Below are 17,834 nucleotides of genomic sequence, written 5' to 3'. Positions count from 1 at the left end.
TGACATTATCCACGAAAATTCCGTAGTGTGAACCCACCCTTACTGTCTAAAGCTACCGGTTCACTTCACCAAGGCCAGGCACCTCAGGGACAAAGCGAAGAGGACAGGGATGTGGAAATGCTCCTGGGGTTTCAAGCCGCGGTCATTGTATTTCGCAAGTGTCCTAAATAAACAAAAAAAACTAATATATGTGCAATATATATAAAATAACTTAAGTGCAATATATGAAAGTGGGACTTGTGAGCAGAGTTGGAAGTGGTGGAAAAACACACTGTGGGTGTGAATGAGATCTAAACATGGGGTATTGTTAACACACGCAAATGCAAGTTCCAAAAAAAAAAAAAAGAACGCTGAGTGTGAACTGTGCATTATACTGTATACTAACAGTATACAGCGTATACTGGATATAGAATTGTTTTTACAACAAAAGAAATAAAGGACTGGTCAATGTCTTCACTGGACGCACACTGCGCAAATCTGTAGTAGCAAGATAACAGCTATTATCACACACACACTGTATACAGCCGTATACCACATATAGAATTGTTTTTATAATAGAAATAAAGGGCTAGTCAACGCCTTCTCTGGACACACACTGCGCAAATCAGTAGAAGCAAGATAACAGCTATATTATCCCACACACTGTATACAGCCAAATACCGGATATAGAATTGTTTTTACAATAGAAATAAAGTCATGTTCAACGCCTTTCCTGGACGCACACTGCGCAAATCAGTAGAAGCGACATAACAGCTATATTATCCCACACACTGTATACAGCCGTATACTGGATATAGAATTGTTTTTACAACAATAGAAATAAAGGTCTGGTCACCGCCTTCCCTGGACGCACACTACGCAAATCTGTAGAAGCGAGATAACAGCTATATTATCCCAAACACTGTATACAGCCATATACCGGAAATAGATTTGTTTTTACAATAGAAATAAAGGCCGGTTCAACACCTTCCCTGGACACAGACTGCGCAAATCAGTAGAAGCAAGATAACAGCTATATTATCCCACACACTGTATACAGCCGTATACTGGATACAGAATTGTTTTTACAATAAAAGAAATAAAGTGCTGGTCAGCGCCTTGACTGGATGCAGACTACGCAAATTTATGGTAGCAAGATAAAAGTTATTATCCCTCAATTACAGTATACAGCCTTATACACTATCAGTGGGTATACACATAGTGTATACACACTGCCTGTCTCACAACTGCTTATACAGTGTGTGTACACACTGCCTGTCTGACAACTGCTTATACAATGTGTGTATACACTGCCTGTCTCACAACAGCTTATACAGTGTATACACACTGCCTGTCTCACAACTGCTTAAACAGTGTATACATACTGCCTGTCTCACAACTGCTTATACAGTGTGTGTACACACTGCCTGTCTGACAACTGCTTATACAATGTGTGTATACACTGCCTGTCTCACAACAGCTTATACAGTGTATACACACTGCCTGTCTCACAACTGCTTAAACATTGTATACACACTGCCTGTCTCACAACAGCTTATACAGTGTATACATACTGCCTGTCTCACAACTGCTTATACAGTGAGTGTATACACTGCCTATCCCACAACTGCTTATACAGTGTGTATACACACTGCCCGTCTCACAACTGCTTATACAGTGTGTGTATACACTGCCTGTCTCACAACTGCTTATACAGTGTATACACACTGCCTGTCTCACAACTGCTTAAACAGTGTACACACACTACCTATGTCACAATAGCTTGTAAATGTCTGTTTTTATATAGTTTCAGCCCTAACAAGGGCTTTTGGGGGTCCCTTCCTACGTAACTTCACCTAAAACCTTCCTCTCCCTGCTTTACAGACTTTCCCTCTCTAGTTCCAACCAGCAAGTGACACAAATCTCAAATCACTATTCTTTTATTCAGGAGGTCACATGGTTTAGCCAGCCAATTACAGTTAGAAGTTTTTTAAAAAAAAATCCTGCCTACTCCTAGTGCCTGTCCCTACCCCTGCATGTTTATTGTCTGGAAAAAAGCACCAGGGGATCTGGGAGGGCAACTCAAATTTTTACTGCGTTTTACTGCGTATTTGACCACGGTTGAATACCTCGAATACCTCATATTCGCTCATCTCTAACAATGATCAATTAGTAGGAATACTGGTTCCAAGAGGCACCAGGCATAGATTGACTAAGGAATGGTACCAGCGGTATGGGTGGGGGGGGGGGAGGGGGTCATTGGGTACAGATTTGCTTTAACTTTTACTCAAAAAACTACTGGTACATGACCTCATTATCCATTATCTCCTGCTTGGACTAGTGCAACATTCTCCTCCCTAGCCTTTCATCTAACACCCATGCAGTTTATCCTTACAAGTGCCTACAAAATTTCTTCCATACTCTGGAACTCGTAGAGATGAGCAAACTTTTCAAAAGTTCGTTCCGATCGGACTTCCGGATTTTTTTTTAAAGTTTGGTTCGACCGAATTTCGGATTTCTTCGGATTTCATAGTTGAAAGCATCTATATGATACGGGGGTAATGTAGTTGGTTGAATTTAGGGCTCTACATGTCAGTAACATCATTATCTTTTCAATATCTCAAAGTCTACTTTTTTTTTTTTAACTTCAATATTCACCATTACAGGGTCTATGCAGGAAATTCACTATTACAGGGTCTATGCAGTAAAAAGGTCACAAATGCAGTGAAGGAGCAGCAGTAGTCATTGGAGGCCAGTGGAGTTCCAGCAATAGTCATTTGAGGCCAGTTCAGGAGCAGCAGTAGTCAACACCTATGTCATATACACTCTCGCAAGGGTGACAGTATAGTAGTTAGATATGTGTATAGCACGTTTTTGTTCTGTGCACCCTTTGCTCTCCTATGCCTAATCTATCTACCTATCTATCTTTCGCCCTCTCTATTTTTCTCCTCTCCGCTTTCCTAATAATCTTTTTGTCTTTGCTTTTGTACAATATCTTCTCATTACAGCAGCGTGCAGCAGCAGCGTTGTGTCACTGATGAGCTCTGTACACTGCTAACAGTCTCCTTCCTCTCTCTGTGCAGACTGCCTCATCCGGTCATGTGACCGCTACTCTTAAAGCAATACCAACATCACACAGGGGGTGGGCTAGTGCAAGATCCCTGCTGATTGAATGTGTTCTGGGAAAGCGCTTTTCCCGCCCTGAACACTTCCTGCTTTCTAAAATGGCGGCTCCTCACTTACTGTCTCCATCTTTTCAGCTTGTAGATTTTAAGTCCTTGCGGGAAGGGTCCTCTATCCCTATGAACCACTCTGTCATATACTTTATTTAAAGGGAACCATTCACCCTGTGGCCCCCTGGCAGAAACTGACATACAGTGACATAAAGGTCAATATACTTAACACATCGCTCCCGGTCCCTTCCCGGATCCCGTTGTTGACACGGAGAAATCGTCGATTCCTCTTCTCCCGCCCATTATGGTAATGAGCTGAGATGAGTCCAACGTCCATAGGAAACGACGGACAAGTCCAACTTATTCATGAGGTCCTCTTCTCGTCGCAGCCCATCCACGCCTCCTGGAACTTGATTGACGTCTTCAGTCTTCTGACGAATTCCCGCGCAGGCGCCATTGCGATGGTCTCGTCACCTCTTCTGCGCCTGCGCGGTAAACAGGATACATGTTCGAGACAATTGGCGCATGCGCAGTAAACAGTGAAGCTGCGGAGCGGCTTTAATTGTGAACTGCGCATGCGCCGAAAACGACTGTCACGGCGCCTGCGCGGGATCCGGCGAGAAGAAAGAAGACGAGGAGGAAGAAGACCCGACGTCAATCAAGTGTCGGAGGCGGGGAGAAGGCTGGACTTTGGACCCGGCGGCGCTCATTACCATAATGGGCGCGAGAAGAAGAATCGGCGATTTCCACTAATATCACTGTATCATGCTGCCTGTGCTTGGAAGACATCTTAGCTGCTACAGGTCAAGATGTGTGTGGAGGTATATAATTCTAATATATGATTTATATTTTTTGCAAATTTTAATAATTTGTTTTTGTGTTTTTATACTTTTGTGGCTTGCTGTGTAATTTTTTTTTCTATCGTTTATTTCTACAACTTTCACATTTAACTATATTTACTTAAAGTGACACTGTCACCCCCTTTGTGCATTCTGACATCTCTACACAGGTGTAAAGAGTAAATTTAGCGTTTTTCATAAGTTATTTCATATCATACGTCATAGTGTCTGTTCAAGTAAAAAGTGTCCGTTTATCAACTGCAGAATGTATTAAGTGGGAGTGGCCTTGCGGCATTAGCGCCACTTAGCACCGTTGGCCCTACCCCCTTGACACCCATTGGTTGGCCAACGTAAAGTGGGTGGGATCTAGACCTTTCGGGCAGCCTGTTCCAATGGCCGGCGAGGGGGCGGGGCCAACTGTTGCGTTATGGGCGGGGCTAAGTGGCGCTAATGCAGTTGGTAAAAGATTACTTTTTACTTGAGCAAGCACCATGACATATGATATAAAATAAGGTGTGAAAACCGCTAAATTTACCCTTTACACCTGTGTAGAGATGTCAGAATGCAAAACGGAGGTGACAGTGTCACTTTAAATAGGTATTTTATATTAAAAGTTACTTATCATCTACCCACATGATCATGAGTCACAACATTTGGCTCCCTTTGCCAGCTCCATAGACAAAGAATGGAGCAGTGGTACGCATACATCGGTTGCCACTCTGTTCAAAACAAAGCACTGACCTGATCTATGTGTTATGATGGCCTTCTGTCGTTCTATACAAATTCTTGCCCCGGTCTGAGTTGCCCACAAGAACCAATCCCAGATCAGCATCAATTTTACCACAGCAATTTCAGAAACGAAAGCAGAGCTGTGAATGGTTGCTACTAGTGTTGAGCGGACATCCCAAACTGTTCGGGTTCTGCAACATTCTCCAATTGCACAATCTCGGCAGTTCACTCCCAGCAGCTGGAGAAATTGGATGCTATCCTAGGGCCGCCAGGAAAACATGGATACAGCCAAAGATACAGCAAAAGTTCATACTACAGGCTTTTTTGTCTGTCATTGCTGACAGCTGTCAAAAAGATGTCCGATTTTTGCCAATGATGGACGTCTATAATAATCATGATCATTACAGACGGTTCTCATTGGCAAATGTCTTTCTGACGACCGTGGGCAAAGACGGCCAAAAAATCCCATAGTGTGAGCATAGGCAGCCATAGGCGAGGGCAGTCCTCTGGCTGCATCCACCTTCTCCAGACGGTGATTCAAATGCCAATCATTTAGCTTTTGGCAAGTTTGCTCACCTCTAGTAACAACACATTTTCTGTATACCACCATTGTCTTGAAATAGTTCAGTACATTCTCAATTCTCAGAGTAATACATGCAACAGAATCTCCTCTGCTCAAGGGCAAGCTGCAAAATTTATTGCACAGTCATCACTTGATTTCTGATCACAAGGTACAAGGTTATCCTACAGACTGAACATTTATTTATTGTCCATTTAAGAATTTATGACATTAACTACAGAGGGAGACATGGTTTGGTATAACCAATAAGGGATGTCTGCGCAAAGCCGTTATATAGTATTGAGGCTTTACTCATGTGACCTAGTTGCACTTATACAACCACAAGAGGAGTATAAACCTACTTGATTCAGTAGAGATGAATAATTCAGGATAACAGAGCAGCATTATGATTCATTGTTTAATGCAGCATTGATTGTTCTTGTGCAAATGCAATGCCTGTCCAGTCTATCATTTTACATTAATGTGCTGTGTTGGCAAAAATCTATTTTCAAGAAAGTGATAACAAAGCATTTTATAGTGGAATTACTGATACCATGATACTATGCCCTATAGACTAAATAGTGAGCTTGGTAGTTACATTTTGCAAACCTTAAAGAAAACTACAGTCAAATATAGATAGATAGATAGATAGATAGATAGATAGATAGATAGATAGATAGATATTGTCACTATTGGAGTTGTGGATTCGCTGTACCACTGCTAGCGATGGCATAAGCCGCAAAAGGGAACGGAGTCTAAGGGGCTGCTGGTCTTCACCAGTGCCCACCGCAAGGCAGAGTGGACTAGCTACAGCAGGTGACCCCCAGGTCTCTTCCCCTGACTTGGCTTGCTAGCGGCAGTGGGCGAGATGCTGCTAGAGACAGGTAGGCAGGCTGGGACTCCTGGTTGGAACTGGGGTAGCAGTCACATGCAGGAACCACAGATAGCAGGAGACAGAAACCATGGTCTGGAATCACAGAAGAGCTGGGACCACACACTAAGAAGCATGCAGTGGCTCCAACAGGGAATGTCAGCACAGGTGTTTTATTTATAGGGGAGGTGATTGGTGCAACTAACCACTGGGGATGCACTGTCATTTTAAATCCAGAGCAGCAGGCACGCCAATCAAGAGAGATGGAGACTGGACATGTAAGGCGCCCGGAGTGGCTGGAGAGATGGTGGAGCCGGGACCATGCACGTGGGCTCTGGCATCCGCCACAGAGGACAGGCTCAGGGAGCAGATGCAGGTGCCGTGGCGCAGCAGCCGGTTAACAGAGTGTTTGTAGCAGCCAGTGGTTAACTGAATAGAACAAGCTTGCCCATTTATTTGTAATTTTTGGACCTAATGAACACCTATATCAGTTGATGACTATGGAGATGACACGCTGTGTACACTACAGGATCCCGACGGAAAATATGTTGCAGATTCCGCAGCTCGCACCTGCTCGTGGACTCTGGCGGCCACGCCAGGTTCCTTCTTTGGACGGACAGCGGAATCCGCCCATGCATAGAATGGAGTCTATGGCAGGGGAGGAAATGCGCATGGCCGCCAGAGTCTGCCAGCGGGTGCAAGTTGTGGAATCCGCAGCACGGTTTTCTGTTAGTATTCCGTAGTGGGCACATACCCTAAAACATTAAATGTTGATGCCAGGAGCTCTTAAACTGTTTAAATCGTTTCACTACTGTACTGACACAGCGTGTCACCCTGGGATGTGTGTATGGGGCCATGCAAAACAATGGGCCTTTAATCTGTCCATATTTGCCAGTCCACAACTAAGGACAGAATAAATCAATATTAGAACTAAAGCTAAATCCCATAGTTAGCATTGATATCGCATTTTACATGGAGCAATAAATCTTACAATTGGTCGTTTAACATTTTTAATAAAGAGATTAGAGATGAGCAAACCGGGTTCGGGTTCGAGTCGATCCGAACCCGAACGTTCGGTATTTGATTAGCTGGGGCTGCTGAACTTGGATAAAGCTCTAAGGTTGTCTGGAAAACATGGATACAGCCAATGACTATATCCATGATTTCCACATAGCCTTAGGGCTTTATCCAACTTCAGCAGCCACCGCTAATCAACTGCCGAAAGTTCGGGTTCGGATGGACTCGAGAATGCTCCAGGTTCTAGAAGACATATATTGTTCCAAAAAAATCGTTTTTATGATTGCTTTAAGAACAGCAGACTGAATCTACGAAAGACTGTTTATACGAAGCGATCTGCAAATTATCAGTGTCCAGCGACAATAACATGTTGAAAGACCACGACTATCGATTTCTTGCTCATCGCCTGATCGTTTTTTGAGCTGTTTTTTTTACAAGCAGATAATCACTTAAATGTGATCAACATTACACAGATTTGAACCATAAGACCATAAGGACCATAGGATGCAACATCAGCAAATATTCCCCAAGCAGAAAACCCAAGTCCACTTGGTTAGAAGAATAAGCACAGAGGAGGCGCCAGAATAGGCTGTGCACAGGAACATTTGATCATGGTTACCATTATCATACACAAAATAATTAGTCACAAAGCTTTTTATGATTTTGTTGAGTGCTTTTTTTGTGTTAGCTACATCCTTGAGGCTGTATAAATAGGTTTCTCTCACCACTTTCCAATCCATTCTCACCTATAAGTTCTATCGAGAGTCTTAATGGTGTGTTTTATGCCAGAACATGAGTCATGATGAGCAGATACAGGTGCATTTTTTTTATAACTACTTGAAGCATCTTGCCTGTGCATAGATTGCAGTTGTGTGACTAATTATGTAGATTTTATAACTAGTCGTCTAGTGATAATATTCATTAAAGTAAATAGTTAAAGGGCATTTGGATATTTGTGGCTTATCTATAGGATATGCAAGAAAGGTGCCATAGATGCTGGTCCAACCTCTAATATAAGGAAACCCTGCCCCCCTCATCCTGGTTGACACCCCTCCCAAATTGGTCAGGTAGTCAAAAACAGTTATGCTCCAGATCCCTATCAATTAGTAAGAACACTAAGCCATGATAAAGGGTAACTCCTATTGGCGATTGGTTATATATTACATTGTTGGCCATTTGTTTGAGTGAATGGTTTTTAATTTTTAACTTGTTAGTTTTAATCTAAAAGGCGTTGTCATAAGAAGACAACTAGACTAACACCTGAAATGACCCTGCCCCTAATACAGTTGGGGTACCATGACCAACACTAAGATTCCGTGCCAGATGAGATAATAATGTATGTGAACTAAAAGACAAGCTGACAAAATATAACAGAAAAAAATAACAGATTACACAGTGTAATCTATTCCTGGGTGTTTTCTAGTTTTAATCAGCATCCTCATCTGTATTCTGACCCTGAGTTTTTCACAGTTGTTGCATAATGTAAGATATGTGAAGCATCCATCAGTGAGAGTTGACTTCACAATGAGCCGCACAGATATCAAGGAATAAAATCTTAAAGCTACAACTAGAGCAGCAGATATAAGATTAAAGGTTCGGTGATCACATCCACAATCTTCCATATGTAGCATCCATACATTGAAATACCAGCAAAAAAACATAGACATGAGTAGACTACATTTGGCCTATTGAATCCTATAGGTACACCACCATATGGCTATGTTCTCACATAGTGTTTCCGTCAGTCTTTTTTCAACCAAATCAAAGTTATAATGAAAACATTTGCCAAGCTTCTGTGTTTTCAATCTACTCCTGGTTTTGGTTGAAAAAAAAGACTGACCAAAGGCTGAGCAAAAATACTATGTGAGAACATAGTCTATAAACTTATAGGCTATGTTCTCACACAGTATTTTTTCTAAGTTATTTTTTTTTCTGGTACTTCATGGCAAATGGATAATTTCTGCTGTTAACATACCTTGTCCTCACAATGCTTTTTTAGGGTAAAGAAATTCTGGGTGTGTTCATCACAGATTTTAACATTGCAATGTGATGGAGTAAAATCTACAGTGAGGGTACTATTACACGGAACAATAATCGGCCGAATCGGCCCGATTCAGCCAATTATTGCTCCATGTCATAAATACAACAATTAGCTGATGACAACGATCATCGGCTGATCGTTCATATAGGTTTGAACCTATAATTGTCGGGCGCCGAACACGCATTGCTACGTGTAATAGCAGTGCGCGGCCGGCGGCTGGCGATATACATTACCTATCCAGGCTGAAGGACTCCTCTTGCGGTCTTCTCCCTGGGTTCCGCACGCTCCAGCTTCAGAGCGGCCTGTCTGAGCTGACAGGCTGCTCAGCCAATCACTGGCCAGGACCGCCGCGGCTAGTGATTGGCTAAGCGGCCTGTCAGCTCAGCTGGAGCGTGTAGGACCCGGGGAGAAGACTGCGAGAGGAGCCCTGCAGCCTGGACAGGTAATGTATAAAGTTAAGCAAGGGCTGCTAGGACATTGGTAACAAGTCCAACTTATTCATGAGGTCCTCTTCTCGTCGCAGCCCATCCAGGCCTCCTGGAACTTGATTGACGTCTTCAGTCTTCTGACGAATTCCCGCGCAGGCGGCGTTGCGATGGTCTCGTCACCTTTTCTGCGCCTGCGCGGTAAACAGGATACATGTTCGAGACAATCGGCGCATGCGCAGTGAACAGTGAAGCTGCGTAGCGGCTTTAATTGTGAACTGCGCATGCGCCGAAAACAACTGTCACGGCGCTTGCGCGGGATCCAGCGAGAAGAAAGAAGACGAGGAGGAAGAAGACCCGGCGTCAATCAAGTGTCGGAGGCGGGGAGAAGGCTGGACTTTGGACCCAGCGGCGCTCATTACCATAATGGGCGCGAGAAGAAGAATCGGCGATTTCACTGTGTCAACAACGGGATCCGGGACGGGACCGGGAGCGATGTGGTAAGTGTATTGATCTTTATGTCACTGTATGTCAGTTTCTGCCGGGGGCCACGGGGTGAATGGTTCCCTTTAATGCTTACTAACACAGGTCCACTAATATTACTGTATCATGCTGCCTGTGCTTGGAAGACATCTTAGCTGCTACAGGTCAAGATGTGTGTGGAGGTATATAATTCTAATATATGATTTATATTTTTTGCAAATTTTAATAATTTGTTTTTGTGTTTTTATACTTTTGTGGCTTGCTGTGTAATTTTTTTTTCTATCGTTTATTTCTACAACTTTCACATTTAACTATATTTACTTACAGCGACACTGTCACCCCCTTTGTGCATTCTGACATCTCTACACAGGTGTAAAGAGTAAACTTAGCGTTTTTCATAAGTTATTTCATATCATACGTCATAGTGTCTGTTCAAGTAAAAAGTGTCCATTTATCAACTGCAGAATGTATTAAGTGGGAGTGGCCTTGCGGCATTAGCGCCACTTAGCACCGTTGGCCCCACACCCTTGACACCCATTGGTTGGCCAACGTAAAGGGGGTGGGATCTAGACCTTTCGGGCAGCCTGTTCCAATGGCCGGCGAGGGGGCGGGGCCAACTGTTGCGTTATGGGCGGGGCTAAGTGGCGCTAATGCAGTTGGTAAAAGATTACTTTTTACTTGAACAAGCACCATGACATATGATATAAAATAAGGTATGAAAACCGCTAAATTTACCCTTTACACCTGTGTAGAGATGTCAGAATGCAAAACGGAGGTGACAGTGTCACTTTAAATAGGTATTTTATATTAAAAGTTACTTATCATCTACCCACATGATCATGAGTCACAACATTTGGCTCCCTTTGCCAGCTCCATAGCCAAAGAATGGAGCAGTGGTACGCATACATCGGGTTGTGTAATAGGCTTAGTAAACGAGCGTCGATCTAGCAGATTGGCGCTCATTTACAGTTATTATCGGGCCTTCATTGGCCCGTGTAAAAACACCCTGAGTCCGCACAACAATTTGCAAGCTAAATCCACATGTATTAAAAATCGCCATGGGTTTGTTGTGGATCTGCACTGTGGGGGACACTGGGGGAGCGAGGGAGGCTGCATCGGAGCACCAGGGGAGCAGGAGCCTTTTCAGGTCTTCACCTAGGGTCCCAGAAAAATGAAATAGAGCTGCCCCCATGCAATATCCAAAGTAGCTGCTCATCCTGGCATAGGTAAAGGGCTATATAGGACATGTAGTTCTGCACTGTACTGTACTGCACAGAGACGCTACTGGACAGCCAATCAATGGATGCACTTCAATGATACAGGTATTTTACCACTGAAATGTACACTCTGGTTGTATCTTCCAGCCAATGGCACATTTCGCAGATCGAGATTGTCTGTAGCATTGTATGATGAGTATGGTTTCAAGTTACAATGGTCCTGAAAGAGACCATATGTTGAAAATATTGTAAGCTGATGACAACTGTGCATTGACTGACTATTGTTTCATATTGTACACCTAAAGAAAATGTGATGAAAGTCAATCAATACATTAAATGCACTGAACAATAGTGTTAATAAAGACTACAACACATCCTGCTAAAGCCTCTATTCAGCGACATTGAGGTTATGGTTCTTGAAATGTAGTGACTTTTTTAAAAAATTTGTAGTAGTATTCTTTTATGTGGAAAAGGTACTATTAAATACATATTTGGTATCAACATCACATGACCTGTAGGATAAAGGCCATTTATACTATACCCCACTCAAAAAAAAAAAAAAAATCACAAAATAATAATATATATCCACAAACTATGGCATTGGAAAAAAGCAAGCCATCTTATGGCTACATAAATAGAAGAATAAAAATAATAGCTCTTTGAATACTGCAATAACAAAACAAAAAGATACTTGCCATGTCCCGGGCCTTTATGTGCCCATATACCTTTAATAGCTGGCAGACAAATATTCTCACTTGTTCACCCCATACTGGCTTGGCTATACTTTCATGCATTATAAAAGCATGTCCAATCCTCCTCTCTCCTGACATCACTGACATCACAAGGCCTTATTCACACATCAGTTTTTCTTCTGGGACCTCAGAAATCAGGATCAGTGATGTCCTGGCATCAGTGATGAATCCATTTTGCTTCAGTTTCTGTGGATCTGAAAGAATGGATAGGAAGGTACTAAATGGCCACAGGTTGGAGCCTGCCTAGAGGTTGCCAGGGGATGCTTCAGTTAAAAACAGATGGCACAGGGATGATGCCGTCTATAATGGACCCGTTGACTTCTATTGGAGCCTCTGTTATGCAAAAATGGACCATATAAGTTCAGATCCTACTGTTTTGTCAAACATCAGTGACCAAAATTTGATCCATTTTCAAAATGGATATGCGGATGACCACATTGCAATCAATGGGCCCTTTTTTTCTGTCTGTAAATGAAGATCCTGACTAGTGATAAGCGAACATGTTCATAAATGTTCATATGTTCGTACGAACATGATGCTAATTGTTTGTGTTCGCAGATCACGAACAATTTGTTCAATGATCACAATGGTTATAATGATTATTTTTGAACATATTTAAACTTGCGAAACGTACCCCACTGCTTTATTTTTGCTTTGCGCCTGATATTTTGTATGCATGTGCGGAACTCTAGACTAAAGCATACGCAATCCATACACAATCTGTATGCAAATAAATGCAAAGGAAATGCGGACGCAACGGTGTAATTAACACTCCGCGTCCGATAATCTGTATGCATGTGCGTACTCTGAAACGTACACTTTTACTGTATGTTGGTTATTTGTTTGTCAATGCTGGCGAACACGAACCGATCACAATATTTTTTTTATGTTCGTGTTCGGACATAAATAATCCTGATACACAAACAAAGAAAAACTGATGTGTGGATAAGGCCTAACATGTGTGGAGGCCTTAAAATGAACAAGCAATATTGGAATGTATAGTGGGCCCGGGTCAATTTTATTGATGCGGTCCACTGGCCATCCTCTCCTCATAGCGGCTGTAGTGATGCTACTGTAAAGTGCCGCCCCTATATTATTGAGGCGGCAGTGTACCGCCTCCAGTGCACCAAACAACCTAATTTATATAATAATAAAATGATGATTTAGGCACTGAGGCTAAAGGTAAGAAGATGACCTTCCTTCTCAGCATAGGATAAAGTACACCAGCAGTCCAGGGAAGTTCCCTAGACTGCTGGCTTACTTTATCCTGTTCTTGGACGTAGTGAACACTGAACTGTCATTGCACCGGGGGGTTAATGGAGTGGCAACTGCGGTGAGCTGGACTTTCTTTTGGTGACATTTTTTCTAATTTTCCATTTTTCTCTATATTATATTGCAGTTTCCATTCTTACCACAGGGGCTAAAACTAAGCTGAGACTTCCTGTTGTGTCTGTGGTGATAAGAGGAGGCTGCTTTAAGGTGATCTGTACAGCATTGCAGGGATATGTGACACCAGTAGATAAAGGAGACAATAGTAGCTCCTTGTGGAATGGCCTCTTCATAGGTCACAGAGTATACTCAGTAATGTTTCACATTCATTTCAAGGGGACTTGTCTATGAGTTTTGCTGTAAAACATGTCTCTAAATGCTGTTAAGAACTGTATTAACTATGCAACTATGTAAAAATAAAATAAAAACTACAGTGAGGAAACAGATTAGAATTAAAAAAAAACATTTTCTTTTGCATGTGACTCTAACTAGTAAAATAATATTTAGCTGACACATTCCCTTTAAGTACTGCAACTTTATCCAGTTTTTTTCTTGCACAGCAATGCTCATGGTTTCCCACAGCCCCTATTCAATTGGATGGCTAGGAAAGTGCTAAGCAGGAGAAAACTCTGGATTGGCAGGGATCACTGATAGAGATGAGCGAACCTGGAGCATGCTCGAGTCCATGCGAACCCGAACTTTTGGCATTTGATTAGCGATGGCTGCTGAAGTTGGATAAAGCCCTAAGGCTATGTAGAAAACATGGATATAGTCATTGGCTGTATCCATGTTTTCCAGACAACCTTAGAGCTTTATCCAAGTTCAGCAGCCGCCACTAATCAAATACTGAACGTTCGGGTTCGGATCGACTCGAACCCGAACCCGGTTCGCTCATCTCTAATCACTGATATTAGACCTCCAATGTTCAGAATGTAATGGCAGATAGCAAAACCATTCAATGCTAGACTGGGAGCAAAAACTGCACCATAAACCGTGGCAAAAACTGCATGCATCCTGGCCTGAGACAGTCAGCCACTAGTGACTGTGTACTGATACTATGATTTATTAGGTCTTTTATGTTCCTAGGTGTCTTGTTATAATTGCAGACTATATTTATGACCTTTGTATCAACACAATGCAGAGATGGCTTATATATCTCAGAGACAACATCTTCTAGATTTAAAGCTGCTTCAGCCAAAGACAATTTTGGCAGAAAAAATTAAGCCAGTTGGGGGAGGGGGGTGGTCGTTCAGAGAAATAGCAGAAGTCAAGATACTGCTAAGGCTCCTCCCTCCCTCCACACACACCCATCCACACCAATACAGTCTTGCCATTACTTTGATATGCCACTATGTACATTACTATGTTATTCCAACTGATAAGAGTTCTATCACAATATACGGTAAGGTGAATACATTCAAACTAAAGTTTTCCATTATCGTCTCTGCTATTGCCTTACCACACAAATTCAGTACATAATAGTATTGCTTTTATTTTATTAGCAAGACTAATATGTTGAAGTTACACATCTCATCAGGTCACAGGTAAAGCAGTGCTAATATGCCACCAATTACCTGCAAGGTCCTAATGCTTTCTAAGTATAAATGAGAACTATCATGCATTTGTCACGCCTATGTCAATGGATGAAATTACTGAACAATAAGTAGAGAACCTGCTGTGAAAGGGGTTAATATTTAATCCACAAAGGCAAATCAAAGGAAGTAATTGTCATCGGTCTAGTCAGTGAATACAGTCAGACGGCATCAGATTATGTACAGGCAGCATCTTCCAGATAAGTGAATGCCAGGTAATCTTAATATACTGAGATCCAATCTATATGATATTGTGTGCCTTGGATATTGTAGTTACTGGCACAGGAGAGGGCGGGGGACCATCTACCAAGGCAGGAGGTGTACATATAATTATAGGATGGAGCTAGGCTTTGGGCATTGATGAAAACATATCATACTACCTGACTTGTGTTCTTGTGATCCAGATACATAGACTATAGCCCCCCCAACACCCAGGACCTAAGGAGCGAATCCACTATGTGTCTTTCTCCTAGACATACAGTAGTCCTACATCCCACACACTGCAAAAGAGAATTGCTATTAATATTTCATACTACTGACCTAATTTTTAAAAGTAACAACATTAAGACGTAATGGGTTATATTAAGAAATCCGGTTCCCAATATGATGGAATAGCTGTACCAATATGATGAGATATACTGTATGCTAAGGCTATAAGAAATACATAAATTATTACTCTCAGCATCAAATACTTCTTGCATAATACAGTTTTTATGACAACAACTCATAAAAGACCAATGTATGACCTATAGATACAAATCTGAGAACTAGCAGGCACAGCCCAGGGTGCTTACTGAGCCAGGCCGAGGATGTATAGCACAATTACCTGAATGAATAGATAAAAAAAAAAAGATAGAGAGAGGAGGTGATTCCTACCGGATCGAAAGAATAATGAATTCCACAGTCCTGGGAATCCACCTTTTTATTGTTGAGGTGCCATAGAGAGAGGTCCTTTAGAGGCTGCCGTGCCCCGGGCAAATCACAAGCATAAGATTAAGTGTACAGCTCTTGAGAACCAAGCCGATCATCCCAGTGTAATAGTATATCCAGGCATCACCGGGATACGAGCAATGGAAGAGACCATCAGCCTGTATTGCACACACACTAAAAACAAGCAGTGAGGCTCAGGGGAGGCAGGGACTGGAGGAGCAGATGGAGGGAGGGGGAGGAGGATTGCTAACATGACAGATGTGATGACTTTTAAGTTAAAGAGAGAAGCGATAATGCACAGTACACTGAGCAGAACACGGACATGGAAGTTAATGGGAAAATTAACAATTGCAGTTGGAAAACATTTATTCTAATTTACTCTCTCGTAGATTGTATAGTCCAGCAATAATCTCAGGTAAGGAGTATGTACAATCACTTGACAGAAAAAGGCTTTAGAATAAGAACCTTGGCTGAGTAATTGGGTAAAATCAATATCTACATTGTCCAGACAGCTAATGTTAGAGATGTAAGTCATCTGAGCCAATATGTTCTTGTTATCATCTGTAACAGGAAAGCAGCTGTAGACATAAGATGATGGTTGGACTTTCCTTCCATATTCATAAATGCTTAGACTTAACACAATTATACATGTGTCATACTTTGCATCCAATAGGATATGTGTGCTCATGCAAGGTGCGATGCCAGAATGCTAATCCTAAAGCAGCACCCCTAGTGTAATGATATCCCTCCCCTGGGTGATGCGGCCAGATTTGATTCTAATGGAGGCCTGTCACTAAGGGGAGGGGATATCATTACACCGGGGACTAGGCTGGGGGACTAAAGCTGGCTGGAGATTTTAATAGAACCTGTGATTCCCTGATTTCAACACTATAACCCCCTGTTCCCAAGATTTTAATGTTTCCCCTAAATAGTCAGGTGGGTGTGAACTTTATTTAAAAAAGGGCATAAGCTCGATTTACATCCACTAGGTCTAATACACACACACACACACACACACACACACCCTTCCCCCAGTTTGATTCATTTATTCATTTCCACAGATCTACTTCTCCTCCCCCCCCCCAGCCTCAATTTCAGAAAGTGCAGATAATGAACCAAATAATAAAATCCTGATATCTTTGAAACCATTTGTGTGTGTGGGGGGGGGGGGGATTGAAATACAAAATAAAAATAGAGTTTGAGTTAGAATACCTGAGACTCCAAAGTTATTACAAACTTTGTTTTTTGAGACTGACCACAAGTCCTCTCTGCAATAGCGGTCATCCACATGCTTTTCTGGCCAACAGCCAAATCTCCTGATTAGAGATGATCAAACAGCGGAAAATCTTAGGTTTTATAGAGCTCGAACCATTGTTGAACCTTCCGCATTTGATTACCGATGCCTTCCCGGTCCGTGGGGAAGGAGGAGACAAGGAGGTACCGCCTGGAATTCTGGGATTCAGCCTAGGTAATAGGCAGTACCCAGGCAGTACCCGGACTGTCTCCTCCTTCCCCACAGACCAGGAAGGCATCGGGAATCAAATGCAGAATGTTCAACAAGATTTGAGTTTTAAGATTTTCCGCTGTTCGATCATCTCTACTCCTGATAGAAATAATCATCCAGCTGAGCATGAACAGGGAGAAGGAAGAAAGCCAATGCCACACACAATAACATATCTTCATGAGAACCAAAAAGTCAACATGCAGAAATACATTTTCCATTGAGGGTACGGATGATTTTAGTCTAAAGTGTTTTGCCAGCTTAAGATTAATACCACATCCTTTAAAAACAGACTGGGCTTTAACGCCTTAACGACTTATGATGGGTATATCCATCATGGTTTCGCTAAGGAGGTATAGCGAGGGCTCAGGACTCAAGCCCTCTCTATACAGCGATCTCTGTTGCCAGCTAATTAATCTGATTCAATGTCGTAGTTAGTTCTGATGGTGGCATTTAA

The 17,834-nt window shown here is 42.3% G+C and overlaps 1 protein-coding gene across 1 annotated transcript in view; it reads right to left on the bottom strand.

Moving 5' to 3' along the window:
* The window catches only part of SV2B (synaptic vesicle glycoprotein 2B), a 57,725-nt gene extending 41,701 nt beyond the window's left edge, over positions 1-16,024 (bottom strand). Inside the window, exon 1 of the mRNA XM_069984895.1 lies at positions 15,823-16,024. The gene's annotated coding sequence lies outside the window, so the exon portion shown is untranslated. The remainder of the gene's footprint in view (positions 1-15,822) is intronic.
* Between the last annotated feature and the right edge of the window lie 1,810 nt (positions 16,025-17,834).

This window comes from Dendropsophus ebraccatus, chromosome 1 (assembly GCF_027789765.1).
Source record: "Dendropsophus ebraccatus isolate aDenEbr1 chromosome 1, aDenEbr1.pat, whole genome shotgun sequence".
NCBI classification, from domain to species: Eukaryota; Metazoa; Chordata; class Amphibia; order Anura; family Hylidae; genus Dendropsophus; species Dendropsophus ebraccatus.
Note: the sequence above shows the minus strand (reverse complement) of the source record. Positions and strands in the feature narration are given on the sequence as shown.